This window comes from Bidens hawaiensis, unplaced genomic scaffold (genome assembly GCF_021521415.1).
Source record: "Bidens hawaiensis isolate Kalapana, Puna unplaced genomic scaffold, B.hawaiensis_p1.1 tig00046143_1, whole genome shotgun sequence".
NCBI lineage: Eukaryota > Viridiplantae > Streptophyta > Magnoliopsida > Asterales > Asteraceae > Bidens > Bidens hawaiensis.
Window position 1 is genome coordinate 10,241 of NW_027498223.1, and position 14,235 is coordinate 24,475.

Genomic DNA, 14,235 nt, shown 5'->3' on the forward strand with positions numbered 1-14,235 from the left:
GGTACCGTGCTCATCCATGTCAAGACGTATGTGGCGTGCAAACAAGTCGATTTCGAAATATTTCCTAAACACCTCATATTTGGTGCGCAAACACGCATTTGGTGTGCAAATCTTTGGTGCTTTCGTGACGGCCTACTGTTAGCCGCTCGAGCAGAAGGATGGTGGCAGTTTATAAACTTTTTTTTGGCATTCAATCAACAGCTACAAGCACGGAGAAAACAAAGACCTCCAATATATTCGTGGATGAAATTGGGGAAGCTTTCATGGGGTTTCAAAAATCCACACACACAAAAATACCTTCGCATGCAAATCCAATCACGTAAATGCACAATGCAGTATTAATTAATCAATTCCACAGCTTAACCTAATCATTCAATCCATCATCATCAACATCAACAATGGAGGCATTAACAGAGCTCTGCGATTTGATCTCCAAAGATCCAAACCAATATTCTTCCAAAATCGCTTGGATCTGCAAACGCTGTCCTCCTCCGGAATCACTCCTCTCCGGTTCACCTCGCATTTCACGTGTCCAACTCCACGCCGTTCTCGCAACCGCCAGATTCATCTCCCAATGCCCCAACTACGACGATCCGGCGCCGCGAAAAACGGTTCTCGAGTTCATTCGCGCGCTTCCGTCGTCGTTTTTCCCAATCGTTTTAGCCGAAATCATTCCCGGTTGCATCAACCGCGTCGTTTTATAACGAGTTTTTAAGTTACGTGGTGAAAGCAACAGAACTGTATCCAGATTTTAGCACGGACGTGGCCGGTTTCATGGGAGGGATTGTGTCTGCGGCTCTTGATGGCGCGAGCTCGGATATAGCGATTTCGAGAGCGTTTTTGTCTGCGTTGGCGGAGAGTTTTCCGAAGATGATTCCTGCGGATGGTAATAAGCTGGTTTCGTGGTTGCTTGATTCGTTTTTGAGTAGTTGTCCGGTTCCTTTGAGTTCGTCGGTTGGCGGTGGTGGTTCGAGTACTGGTGATGCTTTGAGTGCTCCAAGTAATGGAGATAATAGGAGTGTTCCTAATTTTAAAGAGGAAACTATGGAGACTTTGGAGAAGCAAGATATTGGATTTAAGTTTATTGAACGCGTGCTTGATAAAGTTCAGATTGATCCGAATCTTTTGGAACGTATACGTCTTATTGCGAAGGAGCAGCTGCGAATAATGACTGCTTTTCTCAAGGTATAACTAGTGTTGTAGAAATCGCTAGGAGCTAGTCAAGCGGTGGGGTAGGGACTAACAAATAATCGGGATTAATAGGGATCATATATATACCAAATTCATATATAAATTTTTCAATTTTTGACCAATTTTGACCAAATAGTGATTAATCGAAGACTAGTTGGTGGGGGTAACGACTAACGATTAATAAGGGATTAATTGGTGCCTAGGAGCGATTTTTACGGCCATGGGTATAACAATATTTAATATATGAACAAATTGTGAAATAAAGGAGAGTATATGAATTGGTGGTTGTTGGCAGATAAGGAAGCATGACTGGACAGAGCAAGGAGCAGCACTGAAAGCTAAAATTAACATGAAGCTTTCGGTATACAAGGCTGCTGCTAAGTTAGAAGTTAAGAGTCATGTGACCCCTGATGCAGATGGTAAATCATCAAAGAAAATGCTGCATGGGGCTCTTGCTTTATTAGTAGAAGCAGCTGAGGCTTGTTTATACTCCGTGTGGCGTAGATTAAGAACATGTGAAGAACTTTTCAACTCATTGCTGGATGGAATCGCCAAAATTGCATTTTCTCTTGGCGGCCATTTGTTAAGGGTTTTGCTTATTAGATTTAAACAGCTTGTGCTACTTACATGTGCTCAGGTAATTGCTTTTTGGTTTGTTGTTGTGTGCATATGTCATTGTTGTGTATTTGTGTTATGATTCTTTTGTGCAGGCTGAGGCTAGTGGAAGCGGTCAAGGAGCCATGTTCGATAGTGTTTTAAAGACGAGCTGTGAGATAATTGAGTATGGATGGACCAAAGACCGGACCCCGGTGGATACGTTTATTATGGGATTGGCTACAAGTATTCGTGAACATAATGATTATGAGGAAAAGGTTGGTTGTTGTTTGAACATAATGCTGGTCTTGTGCTTATATAAAGACCTAATAACCATTTTTATATGTTGTATCAGGATTCTAAAGAGAAGGCGGTTCCTGTTGTACAGCTCAATGTCATTAAGTTGCTTGCAGAGTTAAATGTACAAGTAAATAAAGCTGAAGTGGTTGACACAATATTGCCTTTGTTTATTGAAAATTTAGAGGAAGGTGATGCTTCAACACCTGGCTTGCTACGCCTCCGGGTATGACATTATCTCAAGCATTAATAATAACTTTATTTTTTTGGTTATCATCAATAGTAACTTCATTAAATAATGTACAGATTCTTGATGCGGTTTCTCGCATGGCAAGTTTAGGGTTTGAGAAGTCATATCGGGAAGTTGTTGTGCTAATGATGAGGAGTTACTTGAGCAAACTTTCTAACATTGCATCTACTGAAACCAATACTTTGCCAGAAGAAGCCAATTCAGAACGTATCGAGGTGTGTATCTTGGATTTTTTTTTAATTAATTTTTCCATTCAAATTTAAAACAAGTGTCATCTGTTAAAATTAGAAAGTTCATGTTTGAATCTTGCTAGTCAAATGTTGACTTCTTTTTCTAGACTCTTCCTGCAGGGTTTGAATTGATAGCCAGAGGCCTTACAAATGCCAAATTGCGAGTTGACTACCGTCAACGCCTATTATCATTATGCTCAGATGTAGGCTTGGCTGCTGAGTCTAAAAGTGGAAGGTATATGCTGTTTTATTATATCCTTTTGAAATAGAGCATTTTATGAATATTGTTTTGGTAATTTGCAGCTGTGGAGCTGATTTCTTGGGGCCTTTACTTCCAGCTGTGGCTGAAATATGTTCTGATTTTGACCCAACGGGCGATGTTGAACCTTCACTTCTTAAGTTATTTAGAAACCTATGGTTCTACATTGCTCTTTTCGGTTTAGCACCTCCTGTTCTAGAATCTATGAAGTCAAATTCTTCAACATCCAGCACTGCAGGAAGTACAACTGCAGTTTCTATTCAAGCTGTGAATGGACCATGCATGTGGAGCCCGCACTGGTGTTCTGCTGTAAAGCTTATATCTCAAGGGACCCCACCTTTGGTAAGTTGTCATTAACTGGGATCAGTACTAAGTTGTCTTAAAGATTCAATTTTTTTATTGGTTTGGTTTTGATTAGGTTGTCAGCTCTGTAAAATGGCTTGAAGATGAGTTAGAACTTAATGCACTTCATAATCCTGGTAGTCGTAGAGGAAGCGGTAATGAAAAAGCTGCTGCAACCCAAAGAGCAGCACTTTCGGCTGCTTTAGGAGGGCGTGTTGAGGTTTGGAATATGAGCACAATTTCAGGTATAGACTTTGGAGCATTTTAGTAACTAGATATAGCTATGTTTGTGAAAGATAGTGTAATTAGTTGGTTATATTTTTCAGGAGTGAAGGCAACTTATCTTCTTGCGGTTGCTTTTTTGGAAATCATAAGGTTTAGCAGCAATGGCGGGCTTCTTAATTGCAGTCCTGGTTCTACAGCTTCCAGAAGTGCATTCAGTTGTGCTTTTGAATATCTAAAAAGTCCAAATCTTGTGCCTGCTGTTTTTCAATGCTTGATGGCCATGGTTCACCGTGCTTTTGAGACAGCATTGTCGTGGCTGGTAATTCTTTTATATTCTGGTTGTTGAGTATTCTTTAAATATTATTATACCAAGGCTATCTAAACTTAAGTGCTCATAACAATGGGTGCAGGAGGATCAAGTATTTGAAACAGGGTATCCTATGGATGTTAGAGAGTCGACTCTTGCTGTCCATGCATGTTTTCTCATAAAGAGTTTGTCTCAAAGAGATGAACACGTTCGAGAAGTCGCTGTTAAACTCTTATCTCAACTTAGAGATAGTTTCCCACAGGTATAATACTTAGCTTCAAATTTTAATAAAAGAAAACACTAAGTTCATAATTTTGTTTAAAATTTTCAAATCTTGTGGAATTCATCTTGTCTGGATTGTCTCTTATTCTCTGTGCATAATGATCCGCCTTCAGCTATAGTTAGTGATCCCGCTTGGATATCCTCTGTTCGATCGTTATACCAAAAGATTGTACGCGAATGGATTATTATCTCACTTTCACATGCACCATGCACTAGCCAGGGCCTTCTTCAGGTACGTGCTAACGTGCACTCAAATAAAGAAATTACTTATTCCTAGTTGGAAAAGAAAAGGTATTCAAACTTTATGCTGTTTACTTCAGGAAAAACTTTGTAAAGCAAACATGTGGCAAAGGGCTCAGCCTACAACAGATGTTGTTTCACTTTTATCTGAAATACGAATCGGGCCGGGGAAAAGTGATTGCTGGAGTGGTACAAAAACAGCAAATATTCCTGCAGTTATGGCTGCAGCAGCTGCATCATCAGGGGGGAATCTTAAATTAACCGAGGCGTTTGATCTTGAAGTTCTTAGCACTGCTATTGTTAGTGCAACGGTTAAGTGTAATCATTCTGGAGAAATTGCTGGCATGACAAGATTGTATGAGAATATGGAGAAAGCAGATGATGACTTTGAAGGTGCATCACCTCCTAGAGCAGCCCCCGGCCCCGGCCCGGCCCAAAGTAGTTTTTCAAGATTGATATCTGGAGCTTTCCCTCAACCACCACAGCCCAAAAAAGAGTCTTTTGGATCTATTTTATTAAATAAGTTTGTTCGTCTTCTTCAAAAGTTTGTTTTCAGTGCTGAGAAGGGTGGTGATGTAGATAAGTCTTCGTTCAGAGAAACTTGTTCTCAGGCAGCTGCACTGGTTCTATCAACTCTGGTAAACATCAACCTTATATTATTTATGATTACAAAAACAATATTATTACAATAATATTCGACCCATGTAAATTTTTAGGATTCAGATTCAAAAACGAATGTAGAGAGCTTTTCACAACTGTTGCATCTTCTTTGCTGGTGTCCTGCTTATATTTCCACAATTGATGCAATGGAAACCGGTATATTCATCTGGACATGGTTGGTGTCAGCTGCACCTCAACTAGGCTCGGTAGTCCTTGCAGAGCTTGCTGATGCATGGTTATGGACCATTGATACAAAGCGAGGTCTCTTTGCATCTGGCACGCGGTATTCTGGACCCGCTGCAAAGTTAAGGCCCCACCTTTCACCCGGTGAACCAGAGTCACCCCCTGAAAAGGACCCTGTTCAACAAATTCAAGCTCATAAGCTTTGGATCGGATTTTTCATTGATCGTTTTGAGGTCAAAAATCTTCTTCTTTGGCATTTATTTAACACACAATCACTCTGGTTCTGATATGCGCTGCTTTGGTAGGTTGTGCAACATGATAGTATAGTACAACTGTTGCTTCTTGGAAGGATGTTACAAGCGACTACAAAACTTCCATGGAAATTTTCACGCCACCCGGCTGCTGCTGGTACTTTTGCAACTGTCATGCTGTTCGGACTTAAATTCTGCTCGTGCCAATATCATGGGAGCTTACGGAAAGTTAGACTGGGACTTCAGCTACTGCAAGACGGGATTTATCGGTATTGAAAAATGAATATTCAACAATTTACTAATGAACTTTTTCATATTAACTGGTGATTTGGACTTTCGTGGAATGATACTGCAGGGCCTCGTTAGGCTGGTTTGCACATGAGCCCGAATGGTTTGAATCTGATCAAGGGAATTTTGCACACAGTGAAGCTCATTCTGTGGCTTCTTTTGTACAGTTTCTTCAAAATCAGCAATATGATACAAGAAGCGGGGAACATGGAAACACGGTGCTTGATATGGTAAGATGTGACAGTCTGCATACAAGAATAGTTTTTGCTTTTAATAATTATCTAACTATCTTAGAAGGACCAGTGTCACCCTGTTTGGGGACCAATGGAGAATTATGCTGCTGATCGAGAGAAAAGGAAACAGTTACTGTTAATGTTGTACCAGCATGAAGCTGATCGGCTTGAAGTTTGGGCACAACCTGTTAACTCCAAGTAAATTCATAAACATCAGTTTTATATAATGTTATTTTTCTAAAACTTTAATTAACCAGCTGGTTATCATTAATTGTAGAGAAAGCACGAATTCTAGGGCGAGAATTAGCTCAGAGAAATGGGTTGAGTATACAAGAACTGCATTTGCCGTTGACCCTCGGATTGCTTTCTCTTTAGGTGCTCGATTTCCAACAAATTCTCATATAAAGGCGGAAATTACACAGTTGGTTCAGGTCATCCTTGTCTCATGTTAATGTTTATGATATAATCATATAAAAGAAACCTTTTCATTTTGTCTTATAGTTACATTTTTATTTCTGTTACAGACGCATATCTTGAATATCCGTGACATACCTGAAGCTTTACCATATTTTGTTACCCCTAGAGCAGTTGATGAAAATTCTCCCCTTTTGCAACAATTATCATATTGGGCTGCTTGTTCAATTACACAAGCTTTAGAGTTTTTTACTCCAGCATATAAGGGTCACCCGCGCGTTATGGCTTATATTTTAAGGGTATTAGAGTCTTACCCTCCATCTAAAGTAACCTTTTTTATGCCTCAACTCATTCAAGCTTTGAGATACGATGACGAGGTGGGTATAGTTGACCATTTTGAAATTTGACTGCATGGATGTATCTACATAAATGACTAATGCCTGAATTTGCAGATACTGATTGAAGGGTACTTGCTTAGAGCTGCTCAAAGGAGTGATGTGTTTGCACATATTCTTATCTGGCAGTTACAGGTGACCATCATATTTTCTTTCTGATTTTGAATCTATTATAGTAAAATGAAAGTAATTGGAGGTTTTGTTGATATTAGGGAGAGACATGTGCACCAGAGGGAAATAAAGAACAAATTTCAGAAAAGGTATTGCCTTTTATCCATTTTTCGTATTGTGACCGTCAATATTTATATAATTACTGTTTTGCCACCTTCAGACTCAAGCATTTCTGGCCCTGCTGCCAGTTGTTAGAGAACACGTTATTGATGGCTTTGGTCCTGAGGCCCGTGACGTGTTTCGCAGAGAATTTGATTTCTTTGAAAAAGTTACATCTATTTCAGGTGTTCTTTATCCACTTCCAAAAGAAGAAAGGAGAGATGGTATTAGGAGGTATCTTTCTGTTATTTGAATATAGGTTAGACCATATGGTTGTTATACGTTAATGTTTTTATTAATTTTATTATTGATACGGGTATAGAGAGTTGGAAAAAATTCAGTTGGATGGAGATGACCTTTATCTACCAACAGCTCCTAATAAACTTGTCAAGGGTATTCAGGTAAATAGTGGAATTCCCTTGCAGTCAGCTGCAAAAGTCCCAATTATGATCACTTTTGATGTGGCGGATCGAGATGGGGACCCGAATGATATAAAACCTCAAGCTTGTATATTCAAGGCAAGCATTATTATTGCTGTTATGGTTACGAATCCAAAATGTGACATGCTAAGTTAAACGAGCGTGTTTATGCAGGTTGGAGACGACTGTAGGCAAGATGTGCTTGCTTTACAAGTAATTTCAATTCTAAAAGATATATTTGCTGCAGTTGGACTGAGTCTTTATTTATATCCTTACGGAGTGCTCCCGACTGACCCAGAAAGAGGAATAATTGAGGTCACTCGTTTGTCATACATTACATATAATGTTTTATAACTTTTTGTTTAATAATCTTAAATAAATGTTGTACTTGCATGGTGGCAGGTTGTACCAAATTCACGCAGCAGAAGCCAGATGGGTGAAACCACTGATGGTGGTTTGTATGAAATATTTCAGCAGGATTTTGGGCCGGTTGGTTCACCAGGTTTTGAAACTGCCCGTGAGAATTTCATAGTCAGCAGTGCAGGTTATGCTGTTGCCAGCCTGTTGCTTCAGCCAAAAGACAGACATAATGGGAATCTTTTAATTGACAAGTAAGCTCAAATAGTTTAGAAGTTTAATCCTTATTGTGTTGTTAATTCTGATCCTATAACTTAGGAGATCGACAGCGAAAGAGAAATTATTAGCACAAATAGAGTCTGGTTGGTTATTTTGTTACTTGAATTACAATAGCGTTAGTCTAAACAGAGTTTTTGCTCTCCAAGTCATGTTGAGTATAGAAGTATGTAGGGTCTCTGCAATTTCTCCAAGTTTTCGTATGATAAACTTCAAAAGAGTCATGGAAGTTCCCACAAAAATAATCGTGTTTTTCCTGCTTTGATCCGATCTACTTTTAACAATTAGTATCAGAGCCTTGCTAATATCGATTCATTAGAAGTACCCTGGCTACTGTTAATCACTGCCAGATAAGGAGGATCAAACTGGTAAATGAAAACGAAGGTGTTACAATTCTGACAGACTCGGTCACTTTGCATCCGTTTCGGGCTCCTAGAAGAACCGAAGGGGAAGCCACTCTAGCAAAGGAGGATGATGACCATTGACCAGCTCTTCTAATGACAATATGCTCAAATGAGCTTGTGATGTTAAACGAAGAAAAGTATTCCCAAACATATATGCCGAAGTTAAGAGTGAGGAAGGCACATGGTACTTGGACAAAGGTGCAAGCTATCACATGACTGAAAACCAGGAATATTTTATCGAGTTTAATGAAAGAGCAGTGGGACGGGTTAGATTTGGAGACGGATCAGCGATTGAGATCAAAGGAAAAGGATCAATTCTTTTACAATGCACTACGGAGATCAATGACTTGTCACAAATGTCTTGATTCTTGAAAGTGTTTGGGTGCATGGCTCATGCTGAGGTTCCATAGGTCAAACTGACAAAGTTCGATAAGCAAAGTGAGCCCATGGTATACCTTGGAAGTGAACCAAGAAGCAAAGCCGGTGGCCTGGTATACAACCCACAAAATAAACGAATTGTAGTTAGTGGTGATATGCGATTTGAAGAAGGTAAACCGTGGAGCTGGTCAAATGACTTCGAGGCAGAAGGTGATGAGGACGGGGTCAATTTTGTGATTGAAACGAGGCTCAACCACAAGTGGTTGTCTAAACAGCGACGGCCCGCTTGACACTGGGCCTGTTAACATTTCGCCCACTTAAAATGAAAGACCAGCAGTCCAAACCCCTTCTGGCCTTCTGTCACACAAGATGGGCCAAGCAGGACCAAAAATATAACAGTCTTAACAGAGTGCAGAGCAGCCAAACATTCGGGTCAGGCAGCAAAGATGCTGCTGGCCTGTTTTATGACTCTCTGACCAGCCCAATAAGTAGCCAAAACAAAACAGTCCAGAACTGTTTATCTTATATGGTTTTGAATTTGAAAATGATTAGTCTGATAGAGTCCTTGTTCTCCATGTTATGTGTAGTATATAAGTATATTATGGTCTATAGTTTATGCAAGTTTAGTTTTTGTTGGTTAAATCTAAAAGAGTCGAGGTAGTTTCCACAAAAATTATTGTATTATTTATGTTTTGATCCGATCTGTTTCTAACATATTAAACCATGGTATGATAGAATGAAATATTTTGTAGTTGCAGTGAGGGGAGGCTTGTCCACATTGACTTCGGGTTCATTTTGGAGACATCGCCTGGTAGGAACATGCGGTTTGAAAGTGCTCACTTCAAGCTTAGTCACGAGATGACTCAGTTGCTTGATCCGTCCGGTGCCATGAAGAGCGACACGTGGCATTTATTTGAAAGGTAATGCATTACAAGGTTTTGGTTTTACTAGTCAACAGCATGCCCTTAAAGAACCCAGTGTTGAAAATCTGAAGCCAAGTAACATTAGACAAAATTGGCAGTTTGAGCAGTCTGGGTAACAGATTTGAGTCAAAACGGGTAACTTGATATTTTAAATAACTTAATGATTGCAGACTTATTTGACCCAATTTTTATTTTAGCATTTTAAAAAAAAAGATTTAAATCATTATAGGCAAATGTTACCCGAATCATCAAATTTGCCTGTAATTTAGTCAAGATTTGTCACCTCTAGTATGCATGTAGTCAAACATCTCAAATGTTCATTATGATATGGATGGTAGAGAAATCTTGTGGACTAAATAGTAATATTTGATAGTGATTATTATAATATTATTTATGATTAGCTGTGAAGAAAAAAAAGTTTGGTGAAGCTTAACCTCTAACCAAAACTTAAAAGGGAAAGTTCCAAATATGTTTGGCATATTAAACTTTTTATTTTAGACAAGTTGTACTTTTATTTAGGCATGTAAACAAACCGAATGAACACGAACAAGGCTTTTTCATATTTGCCCGTTTAACTTTAACACAGTGAGTAAACGAACATGAATGCTTAAATGATGGATTTAGTTATTTGCGTCCTGTTCGTCAAGAGTTCTTGTGCTAAAATACCATCACCATTACATGCAACATATCTAAATTAAACAAATATGTCTAGCTAATTTCAAGTAATAAAATAAATTTGAATGATTATGTAAATGGACATAAACAATTGAACGTATATATACGAGCGTAAGTGAACCAACATAAACAAATGTTCATGAACAAGCGGGACCGTTTTTCATGTCCATTCATTCGGTTAAATGAACAAAAAATGTGTTCCAAGTTTGTTTGTTATTAAATAAGCGAACAGTTACAAATGGTTTACTAAACGTTTCGTTCATTTAATGATTCGTTCATTTACATGCTTACTTTTATTTACACCAGCACCTTCTCTCGCCTCTAGTTAACATGATTGTTTTTTTATCAGTTTGTGCGTTAAGGGGTACCTTCTCGCTCGCCGACATATGAACGGGATCATAAACACGGTATTAATGATGGTAGAAAGTGGACTACCATGTTTTAGCAGAGGAGATCCAATTGGTAACTTGAGAAAAAGATTTCGTCCAGAAATGAGTGAGAGAGAAGCAGCAAATCACATGATCCACATATGTGCTGACGCTTATAACAAATGGACTACTGCTGGTTATGATTTAATTCAGTACTTACAACAGGGTATCGAAAAATAAACCCTCCTATTAATATTATTACTACATTTTCTTGAAGGGTATGTTAGACATGTAACCTACCCTGGTTAGATCAATTCTTTTGGTGACTAAAGTGTATCAAACTTTATTTATTTCTGAACAATATAATGCACATAAAATATGTGACACTAGTAAACACACGTGTTTGGATATAATATATGAAGCTGTGATTGCTTATCTCGAACCTAAGTCAAAGTCGTCATCAACTAGTGTGCCCGGAGGTACTGTGAAGTCGACATACATAGGTGTTGCTTTTTCCACACTAGAGTTAAAAGCTGCTTGGATGCCGGTCTTGATTGTTCGTGTATTTTATAAAGATGTTTTTGTCTGTTTATTATATATAAAGGATTTTCTACACACCACCAACAAAAAATAATAACAAAGTGATAAGATAATATATAAAATCCTAAATTTATGAAAGTGATTAAAAATCAGTTGGTTAAGTACCACAGGTTTGTGAAACGTACCTAATTGAAGATTGACATTGTCTAGGGTTTCCATTGAACATGAGATCCCAACCAATTGTTGCTAGATATCGCTAAAGTTTGTGACTTTTGAGGAATACGCCCTTAAATCTAACACTGGTTTAGGAGTTGTCATTTTCCCTTGTGTTGAAATGTGTGGAGAGAAACAACATATATGGTGGAGAAGATGAGCGAGAACGAGAGAATTGTTATTAGAGAGTATTTTGCTGTTGACCATGAGTTTGTTACAGTTGACTTTGAGTTGTTACAGGTCTAACAAACTCTCTTGTGATGGTTAGAGTTAGTTATATAGAGAGAGTCTTGTTATTCATTGTAATCAATCAAAAACACTATTAATGAAATACTTACTTTCTCTCTCAAGGTTTTCTCTTATCAAATTCTTTACTGTTTTACAATTGTGATGGAGAATGAAGGATGAAGTGTGTACATTATATCTTTAAATATGAGAAGTTTAATGTAGAATTCCATAAAAATTTGGTGATGAAGGGTGATGGAGATGGTGTTGTAGGAGTCAAACAAAGTTTTGATGATTGTCAATAAATTTTGGGGATAGGTGTTCGTTTAAGCCAAATATGAGTGCTCTAGTCAATGATGGGCAAGATCAATGGTTGTGTGGGAAGGAGATCATCTTAGATAACATGTGAAAAAAACACATGACTCTTGGTTACACTGACATGGGCGTGCGGTTTAAGAACATATAGGAAAGGAAAAAAAATCATACGCTTCACCTAGAAAGTGAAAGGGAAAGGAAAAGGAAAATGAAAGAAAAAAAAATATGGTTCGTAAAACAAAGTAGTTTAATATAAACTTTAGTGGAACTGTGGAAGTTAGTGTTAGAGCATCCACAACATTCATCACTACTTTTTGAGGTTTGGATGAGGTGGCACTACACCAAACAACAAAATCACAAACCTCATTGTTATGAAGCCAAGTCTGTATTGGGAAGTTTGTTGCTGCGAACTTGCAACAAACCGATGATGTGCAACCTCCCTCACATATACATACACACACACATATATATATACACGTTTAATATTATTTAATGGGGCTTGTGAAGGTTTATTGTTGCAGAAGAAAGTTGGGTTGTTAAGAAAAGTCTAGAATGCGATATGACAACGATGTAACAGTTTGTGTTAGTTTGTTGTTGTAGATGTTTTTAAGAGACGGACTTGCTACAAAATGATAACCACACAACACAATATATAAAACGAAAATAATAACACCAAGATAAGATATTTAAACAAATTACAACAAACTTTATAATTTCATTTTAAAGTCTTAAAGTTGAAGTCTAGTAGTACAATACCGAAATACACCTCGTAAACCTCATATTAAACGAATTATTTAATTACATTATTATGCTGGCCATCTTTGTACCTGAACTTAATTTAGGGCCTTATTGGCTACCATCTCAGCCTCTTTATTTCTATCTAATTCAGCCTGTCTTGACCTCCACCGAAAAAAGTTCCCAAACAATTTTTCAACTTCTTCAAGGTTCCTACCCTGTGTCTCTGGGTACAGGGTGTAGAAGAACACACACGCCACCATCGTGATGCCAGCGAACAAAAAGAAAGCGCCAGCGATTGATATCGCCTTGTATAGTGAGATAAATGTCATTCCGATCACACCACTTACCACCCTATTCATTACCACTCCCATGCTACACCCTTGCGCCCGCAACCGTAGCGGAAAGATCTCAGAGCTGTACACCCAGGGAATCGGTCCCATACTGATTGAAAAACACCCCACGAATGATAATATTGTAACAATGCTGAGAACTACAGCCCATGGGACCTTGTGATCAGAGTGGTCAATGATGGTCAATGCGGTAGCGAGTGTCATTAACGAGGCGATCATGCCGGTGATGCTTGTTAACAATAGCGTTCGTCGACCGATTCCATCGAGTAGAAATGTGGCCACTAAAATAAAGGTTGTTTTAAACAACCCGATGACTATGGTTGCAAGTAGCTGCGGGGTGTCATGCACAATCCCCGCCTTCTCTAAGATTCTCGGGCTGTATAGCACGACCGCATCTATACCGCTCGCTTGTTGGAAGAAATGGATGCCTAAGGCTGCCAGTAGGATGTGGCGGACGGCAGGAGTTGGGTGGATCAACAACTCCTTCCATACGCCCTCGCCGTGGCTACCTTTAGATACTTGGACTATGTCGTCATTATAGTCCTCGGGGATGCCTGCAGCTTCCTTGATGTAGCCAGTCGAAGCTTGGATTCTTCCAAGCTGTCTGAGGTTTTATCAAGGACGATTTTGGCATCACGTAGTCGTCCTTGCATGACGAGCCAACGGGGTGACTCAGGCATGGCTAGGACACCTATGGCTAATACTACCGAAGGGATGGCCCCGATTCCTAACATGAGTCGCCATCCCAAGTGAAGCGGGAGCCTTGAGAAGGCATAATTTGACACGTATCCTGACATTACCCCTGTAGGAAGAAAAACAAATTACTAAGCACAAACAAAAAAAATATATATAAATTCAAAATATGTTTCCGTTTAACAAAAAATTCGTTTATTTAATAAACAAATAATATGTTCGTTAAGTTAAGCAAAGGAATATAAGCACATGTCGCATTCAAGAATGCTCATCTTGCCGGTTTGTTTATGTTAGTCTACATAATTATTTTTATTATTATTATTTGCAATACTAAGTGGCCCATCATGTATCAACCCATCACTCAAACCAAAATTTGAACTAATTCTTTATTCAGGTTCATTCAATTATATACGTCTACATTCGCTCATTTTCTTTCAAAATTTGAACTAA

General features: G+C 38.6%; 2 pseudogenes across 1 annotated transcript; one reads left to right on the forward strand and one right to left on the reverse strand.

Annotated features, from left to right (window-relative positions):
- The first annotated feature begins 398 nt into the window (after window positions 1–398).
- LOC143596187 (phosphatidylinositol 4-kinase alpha 1-like) lies at window positions 399–10,962 on the forward strand (annotated as a pseudogene). Its single transcript, XR_013146660.1, has 25 exons — window positions 399–1,185; window positions 1,487–1,828; window positions 1,902–2,063; window positions 2,141–2,308; window positions 2,389–2,547; window positions 2,670–2,797; window positions 2,866–3,163; window positions 3,240–3,408; window positions 3,490–3,707; window positions 3,799–4,209; window positions 4,298–4,855; window positions 4,934–5,293; window positions 5,366–5,580; window positions 5,667–5,829; window positions 5,894–6,030; window positions 6,110–6,263; window positions 6,357–6,623; window positions 6,699–6,776; window positions 6,854–6,901; window positions 6,973–7,145; window positions 7,234–7,429; window positions 7,505–7,645; window positions 7,733–7,941; window positions 9,504–9,665; window positions 10,693–10,962. The product of XR_013146660.1 is annotated as a phosphatidylinositol 4-kinase alpha 1-like (transcript).
- Window positions 10,963–12,787: 1,825 nt separating this feature from the next.
- Window positions 12,788–13,907, reverse strand: LOC143596184 (polyol transporter 5 pseudogene; annotated as a pseudogene).
- Window positions 13,908–14,235: the final 328 nt, after the last annotated feature.